This window comes from Anabrus simplex, chromosome 10 (genome assembly GCF_040414725.1).
Source record: "Anabrus simplex isolate iqAnaSimp1 chromosome 10, ASM4041472v1, whole genome shotgun sequence".
NCBI classification, from domain to species: Eukaryota; Metazoa; Arthropoda; class Insecta; order Orthoptera; family Tettigoniidae; genus Anabrus; species Anabrus simplex.
This window is the reverse complement of record NC_090274.1, coordinates 38,750,567-38,777,648: the sequence shown is the minus strand read 5'-3', so window position 1 is coordinate 38,777,648 and position 27,082 is coordinate 38,750,567. Positions and strand designations below refer to the sequence as shown.

At 41.4% G+C, this 27,082-nt stretch overlaps 1 protein-coding gene across 1 annotated transcript in view; it reads right to left on the bottom strand.

Annotated features, from left to right (window-relative positions):
- The window catches only part of Oatp33Ea (Organic anion transporting polypeptide 33Ea), a 126,146-nt gene extending 99,822 nt beyond the window's left edge, over nt 1-26,324 (bottom strand). Inside the window, exon 1 of the mRNA XM_067154648.2 lies at nt 26,112-26,324. The gene's annotated coding sequence lies outside the window, so the exon portion shown is untranslated. The remainder of the gene's footprint in view (nt 1-26,111) is intronic.
- Between the last annotated feature and the right edge of the window lie 758 nt (nt 26,325-27,082).

Below are 27,082 nucleotides of genomic sequence, written 5' to 3'. Positions count from 1 at the left end.
TTTTCCGCTAAAGACAAGCAGTTTTTCTGGCATGGTATTCATAACTTAGCTGAAAGATGGGCGAAGTGTGTAGAAGCCGATGGCAAATATTTTGAACAAACAAAAAATGCATTTTCCTTGAAAATTACGTGTTTTCTTTACCATGAAAACTGGCAAAATCTTATGCATACACCTGATATGCAGTTTGGGTCAGGTAGCTGTGAGGTTGCATTCGGCAGACAGTGGGTTCGAACCCCACTGTCGGCAGTCCAAAAGAGGTTTTTCGTGATTTCCCATCTTCACACCAAACAAATGCTGGGGCTCTACCTTAATTAAGGCCACGGTCTTTTCCTTAGCAATCCTAGCCCTGTCGTATCCCATCCCCTGTGGAAGGGCGCGGTTGAGTAACACGCACAGTATTCCCTTCCTGTCGTAAGAGGAGACTAAAAGTGGCCCTAGGTGCCCTTGACATGGGAGCGTGGGTTGGCGACCATGGGGCCCTTAGCTGAGTCGTGGAATTGCTTCCACTTATCTTGTGGCAGGCTCCTCACTTTCATCTATCCTATCCGACCTCCCTTGGTCAACTCTTGTTCTTTTTCAGACCCCGAAGGTATTACGTATGGAGGCCTAGGGAGTCTTTTATTTTCATGCCCTTCGTGGCCCTTGTCTTCCTTTGGCCGATACCTTCATTTTTTGAAGTGTCGGATCCCTTCCATTTTTCCCTCTGATTAGTGTTATATAGAGGATGGTTGCCTAGTTGCACTTCCTCTTAAAACAGTAATCACCACCACCATCTTTCCTATCCCATCGTTGCTAGAATAAACACAAACAAATAAAAAATAAATAAAAACAAAAATAAACAAAAAATACGATCTATCTGTGTCGGTGCGACATAAAGCAGACATTGAAAATAATAATAATAATAATAATAATAATAATAATAATAATAATAATAATAATAATAATAATCTTATTGCCTCTGGTACCATGTACAAGCATTTTGAATTAACGCGGTTTAGGCCACTTTCACGCGCGTTTCAAGGTTTCATTTTACTCCACCAGATGGCAGACTAACGGATGTCTTTTGGGATCAGTTTTAGTTAATTTGTCGTGTGAACATCAGACGTATCACTGGAAAACTTTTGCATTCCGTCTTCTTCTTCTTCTTTTTAATTTGTTTACCCTCCAGGGTTGGTGTTTCCCTCGGACTCAGCGAGGGATCCTACCTCTACCGCCTAAAGGGCAGTGTCCTGGAGTTGAAGACATTGGGTCGGGGAATACAACTGGGGAGAATGACCAGTACCTCGCCCAGGCGGCCTCACCTGCTGTGCTGAACAGGGGCCTTGTGGGGGGATGGGAAAGTTGGAAGGGATAGACAAGGAAGAGAGAAGGAAGCGGCCGTGTCCTTAAGTTAGGTACCATCCCGGCATTTGCCTGGAGCAGAAGTGGGAAACCACGGAAAACTACTTCCAGAATGGCTGAGGTGGGAATCTAACCCAGCTCTACTCATTTGACCTCCCGAGGCTGAGTGGACCCCGTTCCAGCCCTCGTACCACTTTTAAAATTTAGTGGCAGAGCCGGGAATCGAGCCCGGGCCTCCGGGGGTGGCAGCTAATCATACTAACCACTACACCACAGAATGCATGCCATCTATCCAATTGCTTTTGCTGGGTTTGAATCTGCGCTCTTGTAATCCACAGCGGGAAGCTAGGCAAAGTAGTAAATGAATGAATGAGTGAATGAGTGAGAATCTCGATAACAATGAATTTATCTCTGAGGTCATTGCATTACCGAGTTAACAGCCGTTTGTTTCATATTAGACGTATCAACCCAGAAGGCTATGTTGTAGAGGTTCGCCGAATACACAAGGCTGTTGTCTTATAGTATAGGGGTAGCGTACCTGCCTGTCACCCGGAGGCCCCGGACTCGATTCCCGGCCAGGCCAGGGATTTATACCCGGATCTGTGGGTGGTTCGAAGTCCATTCAGCCTACAATTGAGGAGCTATCTGACGGTGAGATAGCGGCCTCAGTGTAGGAAGCCACGAATAATTGCCAAGAGGATTTGTCGTGCTGACCACACGACACCTCATAATCTGCAGGCCTTCGGGCTGAGCAGCGGTTGCTTGGTAGGCCGTGGCCCTTCAGGGTTGTTGTGCCGTGGGGTTTGGTTTTGTTGTCTTGTAGTAGGCTCTGTATGAGCGCACGACCTTGGTCCAGCTAGATCAAGTGCTCACATCCTTCGAACAGGATAATATTCACTATAATAGCGGTGCTAATTGAAGTAGTTACATCTACTAAGAACTCCAGCACGAGCTGGCTGTAAGGAACAGTTTAACTCATTCAACTACCATCTACTTGCTCATGTGCTACATCCACATAAGACGTGGAACACTTCACATGATCGGGGGGTGATTGCCTACTTGAACGTCATCTTAAAACAATAATCACCACCACTTAATCTCTCTTTGACCGAGCTCGATAGCTGCAGTCGCTTAAGTGCGGCCAGTATCCGGTATTCGGGAGATAGTAGGTTCGAATCCCAATGTCGGCAGCCCTGAAGATGGTTTTCCGTGGTTTCCCATTTTCACACCAGGCAAATGCTGGGGCTGTACCTTAATTAAGGCCACGGCCGCTTCCTTCCAACTCCTAGCCCTTGTCTGTCCCATCGTCGCCATAAGACCTATCTGTGTCGATGCGACGTAAAGCAAGTAGCAAAAAACAAAAAAAGAAAACAAAAAAACCTCTCTCTTTGTAGAGCCTCCGGGGTTCAGGTGGCAGCGCGCCGGCGTCTCACCGCTGGGTTCTGTGGTTCAAATCCCGGTCACTCCATGTGAGTTTTGTGCTGGACAAAGCGGAATCGGGACAGGTTTTCTCCGTGTACTCCGGTTTTCAGCGCTTCCGTAGCTCAGGCGGAAGTGCGCCGGCCACTCGCCGTTGGATGCCGTGGTTCAATTCCCGTTCACTCCATGTGAGATTCGTGCTAGACAAAGTGGAGGCGGGACAGGTTTTTCTCCGGGTACTCCGGTTTTCCCTGTCATCTACCATTCCGGCATCACTCTCCAATATCGTTTCATTTCATTTCATCTGTCAGTCATTAATCATTGCCCCAGAGGAGTGCGACAGGCTTCGGCAGCCGGCACAATTCCTATCCTTGACCCGTTCAAATGACTGGAAACAGGCTCTGGATATTCATTTAATCCACCTGTGTGGGTGTTATGTGTCGGCCTTCGAATCTGAAGCTCACGGGTTCTTGCCCTTTTTTAAAGAAAGAAACAAGCCATTCGACGCTCCATATCGTGCGATATCGACTGTAAACGATCTCTGGTAACACAGTTGGCTCGTAGCCGACAAAATTAATTAAACGTCTCACCCATAGATCACCCAGCAGAGATGCGGTGTAGTCTTGCCATCTGAAATGAAATGAAGTGGCGTATGGCTTTTAGTGCCGGGAGTATCCGAGGACAAGTTCGGCTCGCCAGATGCAGGTCTTTTGATTTGACTCCCGTAGGCGACCTGCGCGTCGTGATGAGGATGAAATGATGTTTAAGACGACACATACACCCAGCCCCGGTGCCAGCAAAATTAACCAATTAAGCTTAAAATTCCCGACCCTGCCGGGAATCGAACCCGGGACCCCTCTGACCGAAGGCCAACACGCTAACCATTTAGCCATGGAGCCGGACACTCTGCCATCTGATAGAGGAAAATGGAACGTCGAAATTGACGTGCAGGCAGCCTAGATGACGTCAGATTACATTTTTGCAACTTGCTTTAGGTTGCTTCGACACAGATAGGTCTTATGGTGACGATGGGATGGAAAGGAAGCGGCCGTGGTCTTATTTAAAGTACATTTGCCAGGTGTTAAAATGGGAAACCACGGAAAACCGTTGTCTCCCCAATGTAAGGTCACAGCTGCGCGCCCCTAACCACATGGTCAACTCGCCATCTGACGTCAAATTCAGATGCATGTACACGGTAGCTGTGATATTATTATTATTATTATTATTATTATTATTATTATTATTATTATTATTATTATTATTATTATTATTATTATTATTATTATTATTATTTAAGAAGGAAGCCAGCTCCCGGAGGAAACTATCTTTACACCGGTCTGTTTTTACACCAACTTTGCTGTACAGAATTGAATGCTGGGTGGACCCAGGATATGTTATTCATAAGTTAGAAGTAACAGACATGAAAGTAGTGAGAATGATTGCTGATACAAACAGGTGGGAACAATGACAGGAGGTTGCTAGGAATGAGAGATGCAGGCTACGTTAGCTATGAATTTGATTAATGAGGCTGTATGCATGAAGCGGTTTCAATGTTGGGGTCATGTGAGGCGAATGGAGGAGGATAGGTTACCTAGGAAAACAGTGGACTCTGTTATGGAGGGTAGCGTGCCTACCTCTTACCCGGAGGCCTCGAGTTCTATTCCCGGCCAGGTAAGGGAATTTGACCTGTATCTGAGGGCTGATTCGAGGTCCACTCGGCCTACGTGATGACAATTGAGGAGCTATCTGACGGTGAGACAACGCCCCGGTCTAGAAAGCCAAGAATAACGGCCGAGATGATTCGTCGTGCTGACCACACTACACCTCGTAATCTGCAAGGCCTTCGGGCTGAGCAGCGGTCGCTTGGTAGGCCAAGACCCTTCGGGGCTGTTGCGCCATAGGGTTTGTTTGTTTGTTTGTTTGTTTGTTTGTTGTTTGCTTGTTTGTTATGGAGTAAAGGGAGGCTAAGACGAAGGTGGTTAGCCTCAGTTTCTAACGATTTATAGATAAGAGGTATAGAAATATACGAGGCCACAGAACTAGTCGCGAAAAGAGGATCGTGGTGGCGCTCCGGTTAGTAAATTCACTGAGGCTTGCAGACTGAACGCTGAAATGCATAACAGTCTACGGCGAAGAAAAATGTATTAATGTAATTATTTGTAAGTCCTGTCCTCCTGACTTTTCTTAGCAGCTTCATTTTCTTTGATGTTAGGCTACGGGGTCTCGCAAAAAACAAAAAACAAAAAACAAACAAACAAACAAACAAAACAAACAAACAAACAAAAACAAATTTTGTGATTGATTCTTGCCAGAATCACAGTCCCATTGTCCCGTGTTGTTAGCCAGATGATAAAAGTTCCTTATCAACTAATGCGCCTCACTTCATTCAAATGTTAAAAAGAATCGCCACATAATGGGATGTTGACTCTTGACCATTTAATCTCGGAGACTGTTGCACTTACCACGTGTTCATGGAATGCTCTATCTAGGATAAGCATCCTCAGTTTGAACCAGTTAGTTCTGAGGCTACTTGAGATACCGTAAATTGTACTGTCAAAGTATTGGAAATGCTTAAATTATCTTCGAATTTATTTGTGATTACGTTGTAATGACCCGTTGTTCCATGTTAGTTATGAAATCCTGGAACACCACCTTTGTACCAGTGGAGATTTTAGGTATGTACATAGAAATTATGTGGTATGTTTCGGGCTGTCAGTGGTGAGTTGGCGTGACTTGACATAAGTAGAAAAATGCTCTTGAGTGGAACTTTTAACAGTAGGAAAGTCATAATATGAAGATAAAGTTTGAAGTGGGGCAAATATTCATTTATAGAACGAGGAGTAAGGAATTGAAATAAATTATCAAGGGAAATGTTCTATAAATTTCCAAATTCGTTGAAAATATTTAAGAAAAAGACTCGGTAAACAATTATAAATATATTTAAATAGGAGAGAAACAATTGATAGGAAATCCTCCTCGTGGGTGACCGCCTTGAATACAGATCATTGATGATTGATTAAGTTGGTATCTCTCTGTGTGCTGCAGTGAGTCTTTGAAATCTGTCAGTTGCGAGCGGCGTTCTCGACGACAGGAATGAATGCAGTTTAGGGTGCCAGAAACTTCAGCGTGGTATGTTTGTCAGTGGCGGCGATTAGGGGGCTCGAGGAGGGGGACAGCCCCCCCCCCCACTTAGGGCGTAGTTAAATTCTAAACGATTTTTAATTGCACAATCGAGCCGTACTTTAATTTCATTGTAAAACATATGTAATTAATGTTTGGTGAAAGTTTTGTTTATAGCATTGAATGGAAATCTCAAAATAAGTTATTATTACCGCTTTTAAGTTAGTAGACTCTAAACCTTTACCTCTTTGTTGAATTTCGCTCAGAGAGTATAAAGGTACTTACCATTTTGTAGCTATTTCTTTCAGTTTTGATTTATACGCCCCCCTCACTCCCCTCCCCCGGCTCATATCTATATCAATCCTGGCCACTTTTTCTTGTCTATAAAAATCATTGAAACATATATCACGAATATACACATCCTCCCTAATTTACAGATGGCCTTTATACAACACACATACATACACCATTTTTAAATAATAATAATAATAATAATAATAATAATAATAATAATAATAATAATAAGATGGGGGAGGATAAGAAGAAGAATACTACTACTACTAATAATAATAATAATAATAATAATAATAATAATAATAATAAGAAGAAGAAGAAGAAGAAGAAGAAGAAGGCGTGACCCCCTATGGGTGGGGACGCAGACAAATCCACCCACGGTATCCCTTGCCTATCGTAAGAGGCGACTAAAAGGGGCGACCAAGGGATGATCGAATTCGAACCATGAGACTACTTGTAATTTGTACCACCACGCGGGGAACACCGTGGGTCGTTTTTACTTGCGCATAGTACCACTATGTTAGGTACAAAATAAGGTTTGTGATTAGTAGGGCTCGGATGTTAAGGAAATGTCCTGTTTTTCCTTCGTCTCTATTTTCTTGCCTGATTGGATTTTGGTGCAAATCAGGTGATTATCGTCACAATTAAGTGATTTTTTTTTGTCATATAAATGCATATTTCGGCTGTTGTTTTGTCATAAGGTCATATTTTGAGCTATTTTCGTAGAAACGTCATATTTCGGCGGTTTGGTGACACCTGTTGCTGTGCTAAGTCATCGTCAACTTTCCGAATGAGAACTCGTATTCACAAAACTGCTTTACCGTATCACATCTGTAGTTAATACAAGTGGAATACTCTGCCTCGTCTATCAAGATTGCGCGGGAATTGTTTTCTAACAGTTTGTCAGAAGGTATGGCACACATTAAGTCGAACTTTGGAATTATATCGAGTGCAATTGCTCGTTTAGAAACTGCTAGCTTAGAAAGTCATGCACATATTGAAATTGTCAGAAGTGTTGAACTTTTAGTACAACGATCACATGGAATCAACGAGCTAGAATAACATAGAGGGGCTGTACGCCTGACATCAGCGCTCCCTGCGGAAGCAAGTTAATAAGGGGCAGCCATGTTAACGGTTGTCAGAACAAAGCGAATTGGCGCGAGAGCATATGTTGAGGTGACAGGGAGATCGTGCATGACAATTTAATTTCCTAAGTTTTAAGAAGTGATGACATAGATTCTCGCTTTCAAGAATGCCAGCCGTAAGCTCACCGTATGGTTGTACTAATCGGAGTAATAAAACCGAGGATATATCGTATTTTAAGTAAGTATTACTGAATTATAGCCGAGATTCCTTTTTGTAATTTCTGTTTGTAATTAACCCCATTTTATTGTTTACACGGCGAAAGTACGGATAGCCACGGTAATTATTTGTCGGATTTTGTTTCAGATTTCGTTTAAAGAACAAGGAATTAACGGAATAATGCGTTGTGAGGACGAAAAGAGATAAATGGTACCGTATCCCATTCGATTCAGTTGCTTATGCTCTGTACATTTCCAGCCCTATTTAATTTCCATTCACATTTACAAACAGAGGAAATGGAGCGTCCACCACCAAGGAAACGTAACCACGAAAAGTCGCCTATTTCGTTCAAACGTACACCAAGTATGGTACATACAGTATTTTACTGCTATTTTTGAAATGTATGCAGCCTTTATTGTAGATGTCTGTTGCCTTGGTATTTAAAACTATGCCACACTTCATAATGGACAACTTTCAAGCTAGTAATCCCAGTATGACATGGTAATGGGAGAAACGTGATATCCCCCCTATATTATAATGAATAATTACACTAAACGACTATAGTGGTAAAGTATTCATGGACCCCCTCTGTGGTGTACTGGTTAGCGTGAACAGCTGCTACCCCTAGAAATTTCAAAAGGGGTACGAGAGCTGGAACGGGATTCACTCAGCCTGGGGAGATCAACTGAGTAGAGGTGGGTTCGACTCCCGCCTCAGCCATCCTCGAAGTGATTTTCCGTGGTTTCCCACTTCTCCTCCAGGCAAATGCCGGGATGGTACTTAACTTAAGGCCACGGCCGCTTCCTTCCCTCTTTCTTATCTATCCCTTCCAAACTTCCCATCTCCCACAAAGCCCCTGTTCAGCATAGCAGGTGCGGCAGCCTGGGCGATGTACTGGCCCTCCCTCACAGTTGTATACCCGACCCAATGCCTCACACTGTCCTTGAGGTGGCAGAGGTGGGATCCGTCGCTGAGTCCGTGGGAAAAACGAACCCTGGAGGGTAAACAGATTAAGAAAGGAACACAGTACTCTATCTGACCTAGAGAAGAGGTGATATGAAAATTTAGAACATGAGTGAGATGGAGAAAAAGAGGCCTTTACTGCACAAGGTGTGTATGACACTGTGTTTTACGAGGTATAATTTTATAAGGTTACATAATGGCAATAGTTATTGACAGTTATCAGGTGTGTTTGTTCTTGCGGTATCTTATCTTCAGTATCTCCAATTGTACTGTAGCTTGTCCCAGCCGATCGTCTACGCAGAGAACAAAGATGTTCGGAATTTAGAGTTAGGATTTAGTTGTAGCTATTGGGTTTAATGTCGCATTAATCGTCGCTTCTTTCTCTCCATTGATGTTTAAACCATGCCTTTGCTCTGAAAAGACAATGATTTGTAAACCATTCTATACTGAGAGTGGCGGCTGCCAGAGAAGAGCATTCAAGCTAAATACACAGATTGTGTTCCCTCCAAAGGCTTTTCAGCCCGCGGGCACACAGTATATAAGTGGGCGGGCGATCAATGTGTGCGCTTCAGCCATAATAACATGGTCACGTCACGGGCCAGGAAGGACAATGAACAGTGAATGTTAAGGGAATAGTGGTATTATCTTTTTAAATTCAGTATTTAGAAAATCAGGTAATATTCAATACAGGATCTATCAGAACTATACCGACCTAAAAAAAGTTTCTCTTCGTGTTATGTCAAGAACGATGGTGCAGTGGAATTGAGGTTACATTTTTACTTCCGGGCGTGCGATTCAAATTGACGAACTCGCCGCCAGAGCACACGCCGCTGCCGTGCTTCAGGAAAGAGAAGGGGAGGGAGGGAGGGGAAGTGGGGTGTATGGTGGAGGCAGAGATAATGTTCCACGCGGATGCACAAGTTTCCTCGCTCGACTCGCACAAGATTGTCCTTGTATCTTACAGGCAACATCCACAGTTCGTTTATTAAACTGACAGTACAAGAACACGCTATCAGTCAGTCAAGGAAGGCACCAGAACGTTTCTCCCCTCGTCTGCAGTAACGTTCTTTATTACTGAACATGCTCTAAGATGCAACGTTGCCGCCCCACGATTGTGTATTCCTTCACTCACAACATTGTACAGTCGAACCTCGATATCTCGAATCTCCATTACTCGAATTTTCAGTATCTCGAAGTAACTTAAATTTCCCGGTCGCTTGTCCACTCGAAATTCGGTTTCACGAATTTCTCGAAGCAAACATTTCCTCCCTTGGAGCCAAAAATACTCTGTAACTCGAATGTTGTGACCCTCTGTGGGTGGGGGGAATCAGTTGAAGAATACACCCACGGTATCCCCTGCCTGTCGTAAGAGGCGAATAAAAGGGGCCCAATGGGCTCTCAGCTTGGGAGTGCGGGTTGGCGACCACGGGGCCCTTAGCTGAGTCCTGGCATTGCTTTCACTTACCTGTGCCAGGATCCTCACATTCATCTATCCTGTCCGACCTCCCTTGGTCAACTCTTGTTCTTTTCCGACCCCGACGGTATTAGAGCATTCGAGGCCTAGGGAGTCTTTCATTTTCACGCCCTTCGTAGCTCTTGCTTTTCTTCGTCCGTTACTTCATTTGTCGAAGTGACGGATCCCTTCTTCTTCTTCTTCTTCTTCTTCTTCTTCTTCTTCTCTGTCTACCCCCTGTGGGTGGGGGATGCAAACGAAAATGCACCCACGGTATCCCCTGCCTGTCGTGAGAGGCTACTAAAAGGGGAAACGAAGGGATGATTGTATTAGAACCATGAAACTACTTTTGATTAGTACCATCACGCGGGGAACACTATGGGTTGCCATTACTTGCGGGTAGTACCACTATATTAGGTGCACCAGAGGTTTGTGGTTAGTAGTAGCAGAGAGTGGTTCACTGTGGGTTTCCAGTACCCGTGATTAGTATCATTGTGAGAAACACCACGGGTCTGGGCGTTGCCTGTGATTAGTACCATTATATGAACGACACCGTGGGTGTTCGTTGCCTTTGATTAGTACCCACTGTATGAGGAACACCACGGGAATACCGGCGTCCGTGATTAGTACCCACTGTATGAGGAACACCACGGGTATGCGTTGCCAATGTGTGGCGCCATTATGTGAGAAACACCATAGGTCTGCGTTACCTGTGCAACGTACAATACTCGTGAGTTGTACCATCATGTGAGGAATACCGTGAGTCTACGCTACTTTCGATTTGTACCCCAACATGACACATACCATGGTTCTACTTTACTAGCGATTAGTACTATTATGAGGGGCCGTTGACCTGGATTTTGGACCCCTTCAGCCAACAAGCCTCCTCGATTCAGGATTGTATATTAGAAGTGTTCCCTTGGTCAGTATTACTATTTAGTATGTTACTTTTTGGGTCGGATCCACTGATTGTTTTACATTCATATCCCTCCATTCATTCTTCATGACATTTTTTTTTTATTTTAGTCAGTGGATGATTTTGAACTTTTAATTTGTCATTACCTTTCGAACCATTAGGGGTCGATGACCTAGACGTTAGGCCCTTTAAGTATCATCATCATCATCATCATCATCATCATCATCATCATCATCGAATTTTGTGCAACATTAACTGTGCAATACGGCATTTGTGGTTTGTGAGGAACAGTTAACAAGTAAACAAAGGGTTACAATGATGACGGGAACCGAAAAACTAAACTTCTAGTGATGAGAAAATCGGCGAAGCCTCGCTGTTTCTCAGGTGTGAATTAATTACCGGTCACGTACGAAAGCAACCCCCGAAATCGCGGATTACAAGCTCCATTTACGAATCTCGACTGCGTGGTATTGACGAGAAGTTTCGACCTGAAGGGAGGAGAGGTTAACCGTAACAAACAGAATATACCAAGGGATTTTTTCCAAAGATGTTAAAGGAGGCATGTGTCTTGTTTCACTACTGTAGGTACTGCTGTATCCTGTCTACTAAAAAGTACTATAATAAGGGTTATAACTAAAGTGATGCCGTAAAATAGAGTTTGTTTGTATATTTTCAAGTACTGTTACAAATTAAATGAAATGGCGTATGTCTTTTAGTACCGGGAGTGCCCGAGGGCATGTTTGACTCCCGTAGGCGACCTGCGCGTCGTGATGAATTTGAAATGATGATGAGGACGACACATACACCCAGCCCCATGCCAGTGAAATTTAACCAATGATGGCCATTTAGACATGGAGCCGGACTGCTGTTAAAAATAATGTACTCAGTATAAGCCCATAGATAGCCTACATATGATTCAATTATGTGCTATACATGTTTAAAAACGATATTCTCTACATCTGGAATTTCGATAACTCGCAATTAAATTTAGCTCCCGAGGTGATTCGAGATATCGAGGTTCCGCTGTAAATGGAATTAAATACTTATAATAATAATAATAATAATAATAATAATAATAATAATAATAATAATAATAATAATAATAATCTGTTTTCAGACGAACTTTGCTTTACGGGAGCGAAAGCTGGGTGGACTCAGGATATCTTATTGATAAGTTAGAAGTAACAGAGATGAAAGTAGCAAGAATGATTGTTGGTACAAACAGGTGGGAACAATGGCAGGAGGGTACTCGGAATGAGGAGATAAAGGCTAATTGAGGAATGAACTTGATGTATGAAGCTGTACGCATAAACCGGCTTCGGTGGTGGGGTCATGTGAGGCGAATGGAGGAGGATAGGTTACCTAGGAGAATAATGGACTCTGTTATGGAGGGTAAGAGAAGTAGAGGGAGACCAAGACGACGATGGTTAGACTCGGTTTCTAACGATTTAAAGATAAGAGGTATAGAACTAAATGAGGCCACAACACTAGTTGTAAATCGAGGATTGTGGCGACGTTTAGTAAATTCTCAGAGGCTTGCAGACTGAACGCTGAAAGGCATAACAGTCTATAATGATAATATATGTATAATAATAATAATAATAATAATAATAATAATATTCCCGGCCGGGAATCGAACCCGGGACCCTCTGAACCGAAGGCCAGTACGGTGATCATTCTGCCAACGAGTCGGACAGTGAAGTACTGAACGAAGAAAACAATACACCCAACACTCCTACTTCGCGCACAGTTCACAACGGTGCAGTAATGATCTCTGGACTCTGTTCTCTGCACTTCCCACTTCCCCTCCCTTCCCTCCTTTGACGCACAGCAACAGGCAGAGGCTGGCTCTCTGACACAGCAAATACGGCAAGTTCATCAATTTGAATCGCGCATCCGGAAGTTCAAAATAACCTCATTTTCGCGAAAAGAAAAATATGACCAATTCGATTGCACTATCGTTCTTAGCACAACACGAACAGCATCACTGTTGTTTTTTTTTGTCGGTATAGTTCTGACACATCCTGTATAATAGTATTTTCTGTTCATTTCTGTTTACGTACCGGATTCAGTACTGTACACAATGAGTTAAAGTTTTCTGTATTATACCTAAAAGAGTGTGATTTTAAACATTCCCACATTATAAGGAGTTAAGCGGATAAGCTGCGGCTTGCGGTTGAAAAATGAAAATCCACAGCCTGTTTCCAGTCATTCGACCGGGTCAGGAATGGAATGGATGAAGCCCCATCTAGCGGCGAGGATAGGAACTGTGCCGGCTGCCGATGCTTGTCGCACTCTTCTGGGGCAATGCTTAAATGAATGCTAGATGAACTGAAATTATATTGGAGTGTGTTGCTGGAATGAAAGATGATAGAGAAAACCGGCGTACCCGGAGAAAAACCTGTCCTGCTTCGCTTTTTCCACCACAAATATCTCATGGACTGACCGGGATTTGAACCACGGAACCCAGCGTTGAGATGCCGGCGCGCTGCCGCCTGAGCCACGGAGGCTCTGGCTTGCGGTTGCTTTAGTTTAAATAATTTGATGAACTCACGAGCAGTGCAAGAGTTTTTTTTGGACAACGCCTTCCTAAGACGGTATATCGGGCGTAGAGCTCCAGTGAATTGGCCTGTCCGGTCTCCTGATCTTAATCCACCGGACTTTTATCTGTAGAGACACATGAAAAGTGTGGTGTACGCTACTCCGGTTAACGCCAGCAACGACCTGAACAGTGTGCCAATAACGACTGTGTAGTGTTCGTCGGGAACCAGGTGTCCTCGAGCGGCTTGACCAATCCGTGTTGAGGCTAGTCATGGCGCACACTTCGAACATCTCCTGTGATGTGGCCAATGTATATTGCTTGTAACTCCGTAACAATGCATAGTAGGACATATTTTTTCTTGTTTTGATCTCAGGTATCACTCCCTGATGTTTGTCACAAATATTATTTGAGAAAAACTCACTGCGTACGATTTTAAAGCTTCTGAATCTCTATTTCTCCATTTCTCAGCTATGTACATTTAATCTTGAATGGCAGTTTCCAAGTACGCTAATGGCATTCCATTAACGATGTTTTTGACGGTTCAAAGAACTTACCGGCTCTCGTATGAGATAATATGCTCTAACTGTCTCGTGTATATGTACATTATACCGCCGAGTCTAACACTGTTGACAACTTTCCCAATATTGAGTTGATCTTCTGTGTCCTGTCACTTGGCAAAACCATTTTAGGTATAACAGATGGGAACGGCAAGAAATTTATAGTCGTAAACGTCAAGAATAAAGCCTGGAACTATTGGACGTTACGAGGTACTGGTTAGCGTGAGAGAATTAAGTGGTCACGTGAATTCACAATCAGGTTCATATCCGGTGAACTTGGCGGTGTGTACCATATTTTAGGGCAACATGATTGCTTTACGTGTCAGCGCGCATTTACACGATGAGGGTTATCATCTCTGTCACTGAGAGAAGAAAAAAAAGCAAAGCAAGTTCACCTCCGTACAGGCCATGAAGGCTCTTGGAGGAGTGGAAGCTAAAGGCTTCCACCATTGTTAACCTCGGCACGTGATGGGATAGAGTGGTTAGCTCTACGCCCGGCCACCTTTGCCCCCAGGAATTAACCCGGTACTCATTTTTGGTGTAGGCTGAGTGAACCTCAGGGCCATATATGCACCTCCGGAAGTGGAGATCTCATTTCTTAAATTTTACGACTTCCTGACGGGGATTCGAACCCACGTCCTTTACCGCCTCGGCCAGGTGGCCCCTTGAGAGAAGAAAAAGTAATCAGTATTTCACTGTAGAAAGTTGCTCAAACTACTTGGGTTAACTCCTTAAGTGGAGAATTAGTGACAGTGTGTTGGCCTCTGTATTACATGATCGTGGTTTTAAATCCGGCAGAAGTAGTCGGATTTTTGAAAAGCGTAAAGATGTGCGTTCTCCATTTTATGTCGTATCATCTCGGCGTGGTCATCTCTGATGGCACATTTTAAATGTATTCCACAAAAGATAATTAAAACTCGGGAATAGGGCACCCAATAGGGGTCCAGTTTCACTAACATGACGTAGAGTAAAATGTAACGTCGTATTTGACATGCAGGTGGCTTAAATGGTGTCAAATCAGAATGACTTCACATGGTAACTGTGGCCATATTATTATTATTATTATTATTATTATTATTATTATTATTATTATTATTATTATTATTATTATTATTATTATTATTATTATAGCACTTGATGCTCACGCAAGGTAAATAGTATTCATATCCGGCGAACTTGGCGGTGTGTACCATATTTTCGGGCAACATGATTATTTTGCGTGTTAGCACGCATTTACATGGTGAGGGATATTGCTCTAGTGTTTCGTGTTTCGTCAGATTATTATTATTATTATTATTATTATTATTATTATTATTATTATTATTGTAGTTATTTTTTCGTTTTGCCCATTCATAGAGCGCGTTGGAACTTGTTCATTGGCTTGATAACTTTCGCCTTCCTATTCTTTCAAAATCTCTTCATGAACTCGCTGTGTTCCCTCTTCCATTCTTATGGCACTTTGTACATGCAAGCACAGAAATGGTGTCCCGACGTAAACAATCAACACTGCCCCACTCCAGTACTGAAAGGAGGTGAGGGAGTGAAGGGGTAGTGTCGAAGGCGACTCCAGTACCGAAAAGGAGGGGAGGGAGTGAACAGGTAGTGCTGAAGGCACAGTGTGTGTATTGCTATACATCCACCACTGTGCCCATTTCAATCACAACAGTCTTGTAGCGGGCTGTCTACCTGTAGCAATGCGTTAAGCGTGGAGGTGGGGGTATACCATGCTTAGTTTATACCGGGACACCATTTCTGTGCTCGCGTGTACCAGCCCTGCTGCTTGTTTTCACCATAAATGTGTGTTTACCAGGTGTATGCATAAGTTTTTGCTGGTTATTGTGGTGAAGAAAACACGTAATTTTGAAGGGAAATTTATTTTTTGTTTATTCAAAATATTACCCATCGGCTTCTATACACTTCGCCCATCTTTCAGGTAAGTTATGAATTCCATGCCAGAAAACGTGCTTGTATTCTACGGAAAACCATTCGTCGAGCCATTTTCCAATTTCCTCGAAATTGCTGAAGTGCTGCTCTGCGAGCGCGTGCCCCATTGATGCGAAGAGGTGATAGTCAGATGGTGCCAGGTCGGGGCAGTACGGCGGGTGTGGAAGGATGTCCCATCCAAGCGATTTCAAGGTGTCTTTCACTGGTTTTGCTGTGTGAGACGGCGCATTGTCGTGTAACAAAATTACTTTGCCATGTCTTGTGGCCCATTCCGGTCGTCTTTCGATGAATGCGTGCTTTAAATTCATCGCTTGTTGGCGATAGGGTTGTGGATTAACGTTTTCGCCGGGCTTCAAGAGTTCATAATACACAATACCGCTGTGGTTCCATCAGACACAAAGCATGTTTCATATGTTCTAATCGATGGAACGTGTTCACCACATGTTTCTATCAGCAAACGATGACTTTCCGCAAATATTCTTTTTCAGGCTCAAACGCCGACGTGATCACTGAACGATACAACGCAGACGCTAGTGTTTGGCGGACTCAACTTGTGTGTGTGTTGGTAGGTTAATGTGTGACGAACAAACTGACGTATGTGTCAAATTCGTACGTTGCGTACCGGTTCTGTTCGCTGGCGCCATCTCTTAGTGAAACCGGAAAAGACTTACGCATACACCATCGCCGTCTCAATCTCTATATAGGATTGAGAAGGCGGTGGCATACACTTGATATTTACAGAGGTCCTGTAGAGTTCGCTATTTTTCATGATGTTTTCTCTGATGTTCAGTTCATTCTGCTTCCCTCTTGTTTCCTCTTGCCAGTTTATTCTCCTGTTTTGGGAAATTATTACATTAAATAATCTTCTTGTAATTCTATTGTTACCCATCCTAAAATGTGTCAAAAAATTTCAAAAATATCCTCCGTAAAGTATTGTTGAAACTATCTGTGTGACTATAGAGATCTGCACTTCGCCTTTTAATCCAAATTCCATTTCCTTGTGTGGGACCGAAAATCTTCCTAAGAATTTTACGTTCTTGAGTATTGTTATTACCCGGTGTAGAAAGCCAAGAATAACGGCCGAGTGGACTCGTCATGCTGACCACACGACATCTGGTAATCTGCAAGCCTTTGGGCAGAACAGCGGTCGCTTGGTAGGCCAATACCCTTCGGCACTTTTGTGTCATGGGTAGGGGCATGATTTTTCCTCATTAATTCACGTCCGATTTCGCGAAAATGAAACGATTTTTCGCGTTATTTCGCGAAATAGGGCTGACCCCATCGCTTTAATTTCGCTTTAATCCTTTCCTAAAGTTATTCATAAAAATTTTAATTCGTGAGATTTGTGAAATATTTATGTGAAACATAAATAAATAAATAAATAAATAAATAAATAAATAAATAAATAAATAAATAAATAAATAAATAAATAAATAAATAAATAAATAAATAAATAAATAAATAAATAAATAAATAAATAAATAAATAAATAAATAAATAAATAAATAAATAAATAAATAAATAAATAAATAAATAAATAAATAAATAAATAAATAAATAAATAAATAAATAAATAAATAAATAAATAAATAAATAAATAAATAAATAAATAAATAAATAAATAAATAAATAAATAAATAAATAAATAAATAAATAAATAAATAAATAAATAAATAAATAAATAAATAAATAAATAAATAAATAAATAAATAAATAAATAAATAAATAAATAAATAAATAAATAAATAAATAAATAAATAAATAAATAAATAAATAAATAAATAAATAAATAAATAAATAAATAAATAAATAAATAAATAAATAAATAAATAAATAAATAAATAAATAAATAAATAAATAAATAAATAAATAAATAAATAAATAAATAAATAAATAAATAAATAAATAAATAAATAAATAAATAAATAAATAAATAAATAAATAAATAAATAAATAAATAAATAAATAAATAAATAAATAAATAAATTCTATAATCTGCACAACGGTTATGATATGAGTTTTGCATATACATGAGGGGTTCGGCCCATCAGAACCCCTGGACTTTATGTTACTCTCACTACATTTCGGAAGAGCAGCCTAGACGAAATCTCCTTATAAGCGAATTAGTTTGCTTTCTAACCTATAACTGCATAAAAATCCTGGATCTGTATTCATAAACATTGTTGGAACTCCTCTTACTGGGTGTGATCCAACTAAGTACGTTAAAATATGTCTGCTTAAAGGTGCAGTGGACACCAAACGCAAGACCCGGAAACGAGCCGAGGAGGATGGTGATATGTTTGAAGTCTGGAAACTGTTGGAAATATAATGCGTGAAAATTCTGAGAAATTCGCTTTTTTCTCTCCTGAAAGTCCCGCCACCTCTTTTCCCAGAAAAATAAAGATATTTCATACATCATTACTTCTACTGTCGGGACTGCGCCAGCAGCCCGACTGAACACCTTGAAAGAATGTTGCATTTCGCACTGAGTATGATATCTTTTATGGTCCTGATAATGTTATCTGGAAGATTGAAGATTCGAGTTGCTAACCTCCAAACTACCACAAATTAATGAATCACTCATCCCGTGATCTTATGTTTACAAGATTTATTTTAGGAGATTTGTTTCTATTTATTTAAGGTGTATTCGGTGTGTATAATGTTCTATTGAAACGTTTGTAATTGGGAACATATCCTGTTGATACATATACAGTATCTGTCTTCATCAAGACTCACAATACATACGTACAGTATATCGGCTGAGGTTATGTAATGACACACATTGGCAGGAGAAGACTTATTCATGTTTTCAGCAGTGTAGCAACGTAATTGTCTTCGTGCAATCCTCCCAGCTTTGAACCGGTCACCCCTGGATGTATAAGAAAGTTCAGCTGTGTCATTTGTAAAAATGGCAACTCTCCATGCCAGAAATTCGCGTCGGTGTCATGTGGAGCTGTGAGAACCGTTGGACGATGACGCTTCTGAGTCTTTGAAACGTAGACGCGTACCAGGTGTTGAACTGGCGAAGGGTGGACACAGATCTCAATGACCGCTATCGATGTCTTGGACGAAGACGGACTTTGGGGCTGCGCAGGAATTATCCAAACGTAAGGATATTTCTGTGACGACGGTGTTCCGATTTTTGGAAAGGTCTTGCAGTTCCGCAAGATTAATGCCAATTTGGTTCATAATAAAACAATGATTTCCTTGAAAGAACGTTCAAACACGTATAGTGGATTCGCTGATGGTTCCTGGTTATTCGCATACTCGCATACCCGAATTGGTTAACTTTTAAAGTAAAGATCAAGAAGATACACGTTTCTAATCAGGTAAACTACGTTTCCAATTTTCGCACGCTCTCCTCATTCCTATTGTCACATCTCACGAGCATATTGTTTCCTGGCAGAATGGCAATGTCGGGATTATGTGAGCTGCCCTGTGAGTTTGTGGAACCTAAACTACTGTAGTCATAATTCGGAAAGATGCGTTCTGACAATTCTTAGAGCGAGGTCCGTTTACTGCCTGCCATGGCATGGTTGCCATGGAAACGTGAACGGACCCACTGCGGTTGCCATGGAGATAAGCCTGCTGGTCGGCTCGTGTTGCTTGGAGTTGCCAAACTTCTCACTTCATAGTTACGTACAACAGAACACAGCGGTCTGAACGAACGAAGAAGTGAGGTGGAAGCCAGAGAAAGGAGAAACGATTGCAGGAATGTGGCAACACCGTGCAATGTCACGTGCAATATTCCTCTCACCAGCCCGATCTGTCAAAACTCTTCTTTTAATATTACGTGTATAGCAGGGTATAAGGAAGTCTCGCATTGGGCATTTGGAGATCAAGACTATGAATTGCGATAGGTTCTGCGCATGCGCTTTTGCGAGTTGCAGCAGGTGATGCAGGGAGCCCCTACATACTCCAAAGAACTTTCACCACGTCAGGATGCACTTGCTACAGCAGTGTTGCCAACTTATATGTTCAAGATCCGCTAAATACTACTAAAAATCCGCTAAAATTCCGCCAAGAAATCCGATCTCAAATAATGAGCAATAAAAACGAGCAGTAATAATAATAATAATAATAATAATAATAATAATAATAATAATAATAATAATAATAATAATAATAAAAGTAAATGTCTGCATTCACCTGATCTGAGAGTTTCACTGGGATTAACGCCCTGCCTGCGAGCCGGCGAGCTAAAACTTGTAGGCATTTTAGTGCCGGGTGCAAACTAGGTGAATCCTCTATCTCAAGGGCCACACACAAAGCAGGCCAGTTCATTAAACGGTCTGCCTTCATAGCATGAATATAAATGATACTCTGTCACAGTTTCATTATCTGTCGTCATTCGTCAGCTAAGAGATGAGTACCCTTTCCCCACGCATTACAAATTTATGATACCATGATCTCATAACATCAAATCCAAACAGCAAGTTTTCCTCATGTGACTGCAGGCTCCTGACAAAAAAATACGGAATAGCTTAGAGACAGACTGGAGTACAAATTAAAAAAAAACGTAAAATGGATAAAACACTAAATTCCGCTATAATAAATCTAGAATTCCGCCAAAAAATCCGCTGTCCGCTAAATGATATATTTCTCCGCCGACAGTCTTCTAATTCCGCCAAATTTAGCGGAAAATCCGCTAAGTTTGCAACACTGACACTAGGCCAGTTGAGTGGAAGGTGGGCTAGGGAGAGGAGCCTTTAGCGCCCAGTTTCTTTCCCACATGTTTGTCTCGTTCGTTTCCGGTGATAAGAGAAAGTTGCCAGCAAAAAGGTCCGTAGGATGGACTTCATCGCCATGTTGTCTGAACTGTTACATAAAAGAGATGGGGAGTGTCAACTGCTGATAGAAGGGTAGGTCTACTATTCTGTTTATGTGCTCATTTGTGTATGTGGAAGGGAGAACGTGAATGAACAGACTACAGCCGCCACTGAGTAGGTTTGCATTTCTTTTGCTTTGTCGAAAGAGATAACACAGTTGTCAAGACTTTAGAGGTGTGACAAACGATTATTTTTGTGTAACTGCTACATCTGTCACTGCTACAACAAGTAACTGTGAAAATTAACAGTTAAAAATAACGTCCAACATTACCTTTTATTGGTCACAGCCTAGTCATGGCTTCAAGCTTGTCTCCTTACAGCTGTGTTGGTAAGTCCCATCCATTCACTCGCACATGCGCGCACGCATCCCCACACTGTTGAAAGTCGGTGCAGCAACACACGCATTCCTATTTGCTATAAAGTTAACGAGAGGCAGACAAGGGATGAAATGGGAAGACAACATAGCGTCTTTTCTAAAATCTCGAGGGGTGAGTTTAATAATGCCCCGATGAAGGATAAAAGACAAGAAAACATGATGATCTGCCCGTCAAACCTCGAAATAAACCGGTGCACGAGGATTAAGGAAAGATTAAGTAAAATAAAGTAATGTTATGTTATCTATAATATCAATGCGGAAAGTTGGCATACTAATTTATTTATAGGACAAGAAAAATTATACGGTTGAAAGTTATAATAATATTATAATGTAGGTAGCCCTGCGCGATGTCTGAGTCAACGATTACCCCTGAGCAGTTGAATATGTCGTAACACTTTGAACTTTAGTTACCAGACGACAGCAACAACTTAAACAAATACACTATAGAGTATATTATACATTATCGTGTATTTGACTTAAAGCAATCTCCTCCGAAAGCGCCCTCACTTGGAAGACATGCTTACAACCTGAACTCTGAAGGTGTCTGTAAGCTGCTACTAGTGACAGTTACCACTTCCCAGTTACCGTTTTCACTAGTACGTTATTCTGTTGTCGTTACTCGGTAACCGGTTAATTTTTGTCCTCGTTACATATGTAACTGTGACAAAATAACTGCTACGTTATTTTTCAGCCAACTCTACTCCTACCGGAACAGGGTCTTGAATGCTATTTCTTAACTTGATCTAACTAGAGCTGTTGTCGTTAGTCCGGCTCCATGGCTAAATGGTTAGTGTGCTGGCCTTTGGCCACAGGGATCCCGTGTTTGATTCCCGGCAGGGTTGGGAATTTTAGCCTTAATTGGTTAATTTCGCTGGCACGGGGGCTGGGTGTATGTGTCGTCTTCATCATCATTTCATCTTCATCACGACGGGCAGGCCGCCTATGGGCGTCGAATCAAAAGACCTGCATCTGGCGAGCCGAACTTGTCCTCGGACACTCCCGGCACTGAAAGCCATACGCCATTTCATTTTTTGTTGTTGTCGTAAATGCTACGTTATTTTTCAGCCATCCGTACAAGACTTAAGAAATGAACCTCGTAGTATCCAGGAGGAGTGTAATGGGCAAGCATGTGTACAGCTAGCTGCCCACATCTTCACGACATACATCACAATATCCTATTGCTCTAAGTATGCTGTTCCTCCAGAGCGGAGTGCCTCGCGTGTGTTTGTACACAACCCACATTCATTACAAGTTCTGGCAGGGCGGACGAGTGCACAGACACTAAGCGACGTGATTGATGTGGGCTAATTGTTTCTGGCATCGTGAACAATTCTTCAGATATACATTACCTCATCACACCGCATTGAGGGGATATAGTCAAGGTTATTAGTGCATGTTCGCAAAAAAAATTTAAAAAAATAAATAAATAAAATAAAATAGAGCGACATTCATGTCTAGTTTGACTAACGGATAATGTTCAACACAATTGTTCAGTAATAATAATAATAATAATAATAATAATAATAATAATAATAATAATAATAATAATAATAATAATAATAATATCAATTTTTTTGATTCGTTGTGCCCAACTGTGGAGCACGTTTGAACTTATTTTGCACAATGTTTCTTCTTCTTTTCTTCCAAATATCTCTTCATTTTTTCACTGTGTTCCTTTCTTCGTGTTTCTGTCCAGCCTGTATTTTTTCTTGTTGGTTTCTCTGCAAATTTATGTTTGTTTACTAAGCTTCTAAATTGCATTCTATCTTGAATGGTTTCGTCCTCAATACCCATTTCTTGTAGATCTTCATGAATTTCTGCTAACCAGTTGTTGCGGATTTTCAGGGTTAGAGCTAGATTTAGAATTTTCTTTGTCAGCCTGTTGTTATCCATTCTGTGTAGGTGTCCTTAGAATTTTAGTCGTCTCTTTCTGATGGTATCTGTGATTTTTTTCTGTGAATTGAAAAATTTCGTGTGGTTTCTTTTTCATCCAAATTCCATTTTCGAACTTTGGTCCTAGGATTTTTCTGAGAATTTTCCTCTCTTGTTTCTCAGTGCTTTTCATTTGTGACCTGCCGCCAATGATCAGTGTTTCAGATGCATAAAGTACCTCTGGGTTGATGACTGTATTGTAGTGTCGTAATTTTGCATTTTTTTGATATACATCTTTTGTTGTATCTGTTCCGTGTGATTTTGTAAGCCCTTTGCAGTTTAGCAGTTCTTTCTTTGTTAGCTTCCTGATTTAACCCTGCTGGCTGAATAATTTCACCTAGATACTTGAATTTCTCTACTTGGGAATTAATTAATTAATTAATTTATTTGTTTCTGCTTTCCTTCAACTGGAGGTTGTTAGATATAAAATATAGGCTACCTAAAAAGCCAAAGATAGACCTAGAGAATTGAGACATTTAAATTTAAAAAAGTAAATGGTGCTGGTGATTATTGTTCTAAGAGGAAGTGCAACTAGGCAACCATCCTCTGTTAACACTAATAAGAGTGGAAGAATGAAAGGGGTCCAACACTTCGGAAAATGAAGGTGTCGGCCAAAGAAAGACAAGGGCCACGAAGGGCGTGAAAATGAAAGACTCCCCAGGGCTCGGGAACCTAACACCGTCAGGGTCGCAAAAGAACAAGAGTTGACCCACAGAGGTGGGATAGGATAGATGAAAGCGAGGGCACAAGTGAGGGGAAACAATGCCACGATTCAGCTAAGGGTCCCGTGGTCACCAACTCACACTCCGAAGTTAAGAGCCCCTTGGGCTTAAAAATAAATGACTAAGAAGTAATTTTTCTAAACGTAAAATCCTCCATTTCCTACTGAATGCCATACAAATGATTATTATGAGGCTGTTATTATTTCTGGTCTTTTGGATTAAATGGCTAACACACTGGCCTCTGGTGCAGGGGGTTCCCCGTTCGATTCCCGGTCGGATCGGGGATTTTAGCTGTAATTCATCTGCCTCAGGGGCTGGGTTTTTGTACCGTCTTCAAAATTAGAATTCTTCGTAGATAGGGCCCCATCCTCACAGACGAGTAGGTCACTTATAACATGTCAACTCGAAAGAATTGCGCAAGGTCTCTACGAAGGCTATACGCTATTATTATTATTATTATTATTATTATTATTATTATTATTATTATTATTATTATTATTTATGATAAAAGATGTTACTTTGAATGTAAAACTCTACCTTACTTAGTATATTAAATTTAACAAAGAAGGTATTAACATTTAATATAATAAAAAAAAAACCCATGGCACTACAGCCCTTGAAGGGCCTTGGCCTACCAAGCGACCGTTGCTCAGCCTGAAGGCCTGCAGATTACGAGGTGTCGTGTGGTCAGCACGACGAATCCTCTCGGCTGTTATTCTTGGCTTTCTAGACCGGGACATTCAATATAATGTGTCTTCTTTATGTGCGTCTAACCCAGTCGCATTTTCTTGATACGGAATCGATTATGAGGTGAAATTTAATGGCATGTTTTTACCGCCTGTTGCCCTTCCTGACGCCAACCTCACTTGAGGAGGTAATGAAGGTGAAATTATTGATTGCGAAGAAATTGGGTAAGGAATTAGAAGAAATCGGCTGTGGCCCATGAATAGGAACTGTCCCAGCATTTGCCTGGAAACCACAGAAAACACCAGGGTGTTTAGGGGTTGTAGTAAGGATGAAAAGGAGAGAGCATACAAGTCTCTGGTAAGATCCCAACTAGAGTATGGTTCCAGTGTATGGTACCCTCACTAGGATTGCTTGATTCAAGAACTGGGAAAATCCAAAGAAAAGCAGCTCGATGTGTTCTGGGTGATTTTCGACAAAAGAGTAGCGTTACAAAAATGTTGCAAAAGTTTGGACTGGGAAGACTTGGGAGAAAGGAGACGAGCTGCTCGACTAAGTGGTATGTTCCGAGCTGTCAGTGGAGAGATGGCGTGAAATAACATCAGTAGAGGAATTAGTTTGAGTGTTGTCTTTTAAAAGCAGGCAAGATCACAGTGTGAAGATAAAGTTGGAATTCAAGAGGACAAATTGGGACAAATATTCGTTGATAGGAAGGGGAGTTAGGGGTTGGAATAACTTACCGAGGGAGATGTTCAATAAGTTTCTTTCTTTGCAGTCATTTAAGATAAGGCTAGGAAAACAACATTAGGGAATGTGCTACCTGGGCGACTGCCCTAAATGTAGATCAGTAATGATAGATTGAAACGAATTTCATGGAAACAGACTGTAGGGTTCGAACCCATTCGTTTCCGGAATGCAGAGCCTTTAGGTTAGCGGCCAGTCTTCTCGATTCAATTGATACTATTTATTGTATATTATTTTATGTTTCAGTTAAAGAAGGGAGAGCTTTGAATGCCGGGAGTTGCGAGATGCCTCAGTCAATCAATCAATGATCTTCATTTAGGGCTGTCCCTAGGTGGCTGATTCCCTATCAGTTTTCCTTAAATACTTTCAAAGAACTTTGAAATTTATGGAACATTTCCCTTGATAATTTATTCCAATCCCCAATTTATCCTTTTGAATTCCAAATTTATTTTTATATTATGATACTTTATACTTTTAAAAGATCCGCTCAAACTTATTCGTCTATTAATGTCATTCCATGCCAACCCTCCGCTCACAGCTCGAAACATACCACATAGTCGAGCATCTCGTCTCCTTTCTCCCAAATTTTCCCAGCTCGAAATTTGCAACATTATCGTAACATTACTCCTTTGTCGGAAATAATCCAGAACAAATCGTGCCTTTTTTTTTTATTTTTTTCCAGTTCCTCTATCAAGTATGTCTGCTGAGGGTCCCATACACTGGAACCATCCTTTAACTGCAGTCCTACCAGAGACTTACTCGCCCTCTCCCTTTTTAAACCTGATACACGTAAATATTTTGTATCATATAAGGACAATAATCAAACATAGTACCGTAAATTGAGATTGTTTGAACACAGCTCCACTTTCCACCCCTATAAAGAGTTGGTTGGGCGAGTCTTTAAACGAGATATAGAAGAAGTGAAGGTCAGAGTAGTAGTTTGAGAGAGATAGAATACTTAGTTTACACTCACCTGTTAATGACTGCTTCAGACGTACAGATGTCACTCACAGATGATCCTCACAACACTTAAAAGATAAACACACTTCCTTAGTATATTCACTTTAATAATCAAGATTTAGCGGTTATTAAATTGGGTCCTCTTTATCCCATTCTCGGGCGACTCCGTTTTTTTTCACACGACACCACTCATCGACATGCAGGCGAGCGCGACCAATTCTGTCCACTGTCAGTCCACAACTGAAGTGTTGAGTGCGAGGATCCCCTGTCAAGTCCGCGCTGATAAGCTCTGTCGTGACGTCACAACAGCTGGGATGAGAGGCGTAGGAGTAATCACAGTCTCCTTTGACTTCTTCAAATTTGTGAGTCTAACCAAGCCGCGAAACATGGTTCTGTTGTTCAGTGAGGAGTAGGGCCTGGATTTTCGACGTATCACAATGATTAGTATACCAGACAAAGTGTTCACTGGCATCTTGGAAGGGAGAGTGCGATCAGTGGATGAAAACCAGTGTGGTTTCAGACCACAGAAAGGCTGTCAGGATCAGATTTTCAGTAAGCGCCAGGTAATTGAAAAATGCTACGAGAGGAATAGACAACTATGTTTGTTTCGTAGGTCTAGAGAAAGCATATGACAGGGTACCGAGGGAAAAGATGTTCACCATACTGAGGGCTTTGGGATTAAGAGTAGATTATTAAAATCAAAGGCGTTTATCTTGATAATTGGGCTGCAATGAGAATTGACAGTAGAATGAGTTCTTGGTTCAAGGTACTTACATGGGTTGCACAAAATCTTTCGCACCATGAGGCTACGTTACCTATGATTCATACCACTGTAGGAGGAACACCATGGTTCTGCTCTAGTAGTGTAAGCACCATTGTGGGGGCTGGTGACCTGGAGTTCGTACCCCTTTAGATAATAAGAATCATCCCAGTAATTAAGACATTGTGAATTGGCTCCACTGATTGTTTTTATTTCACGACCAC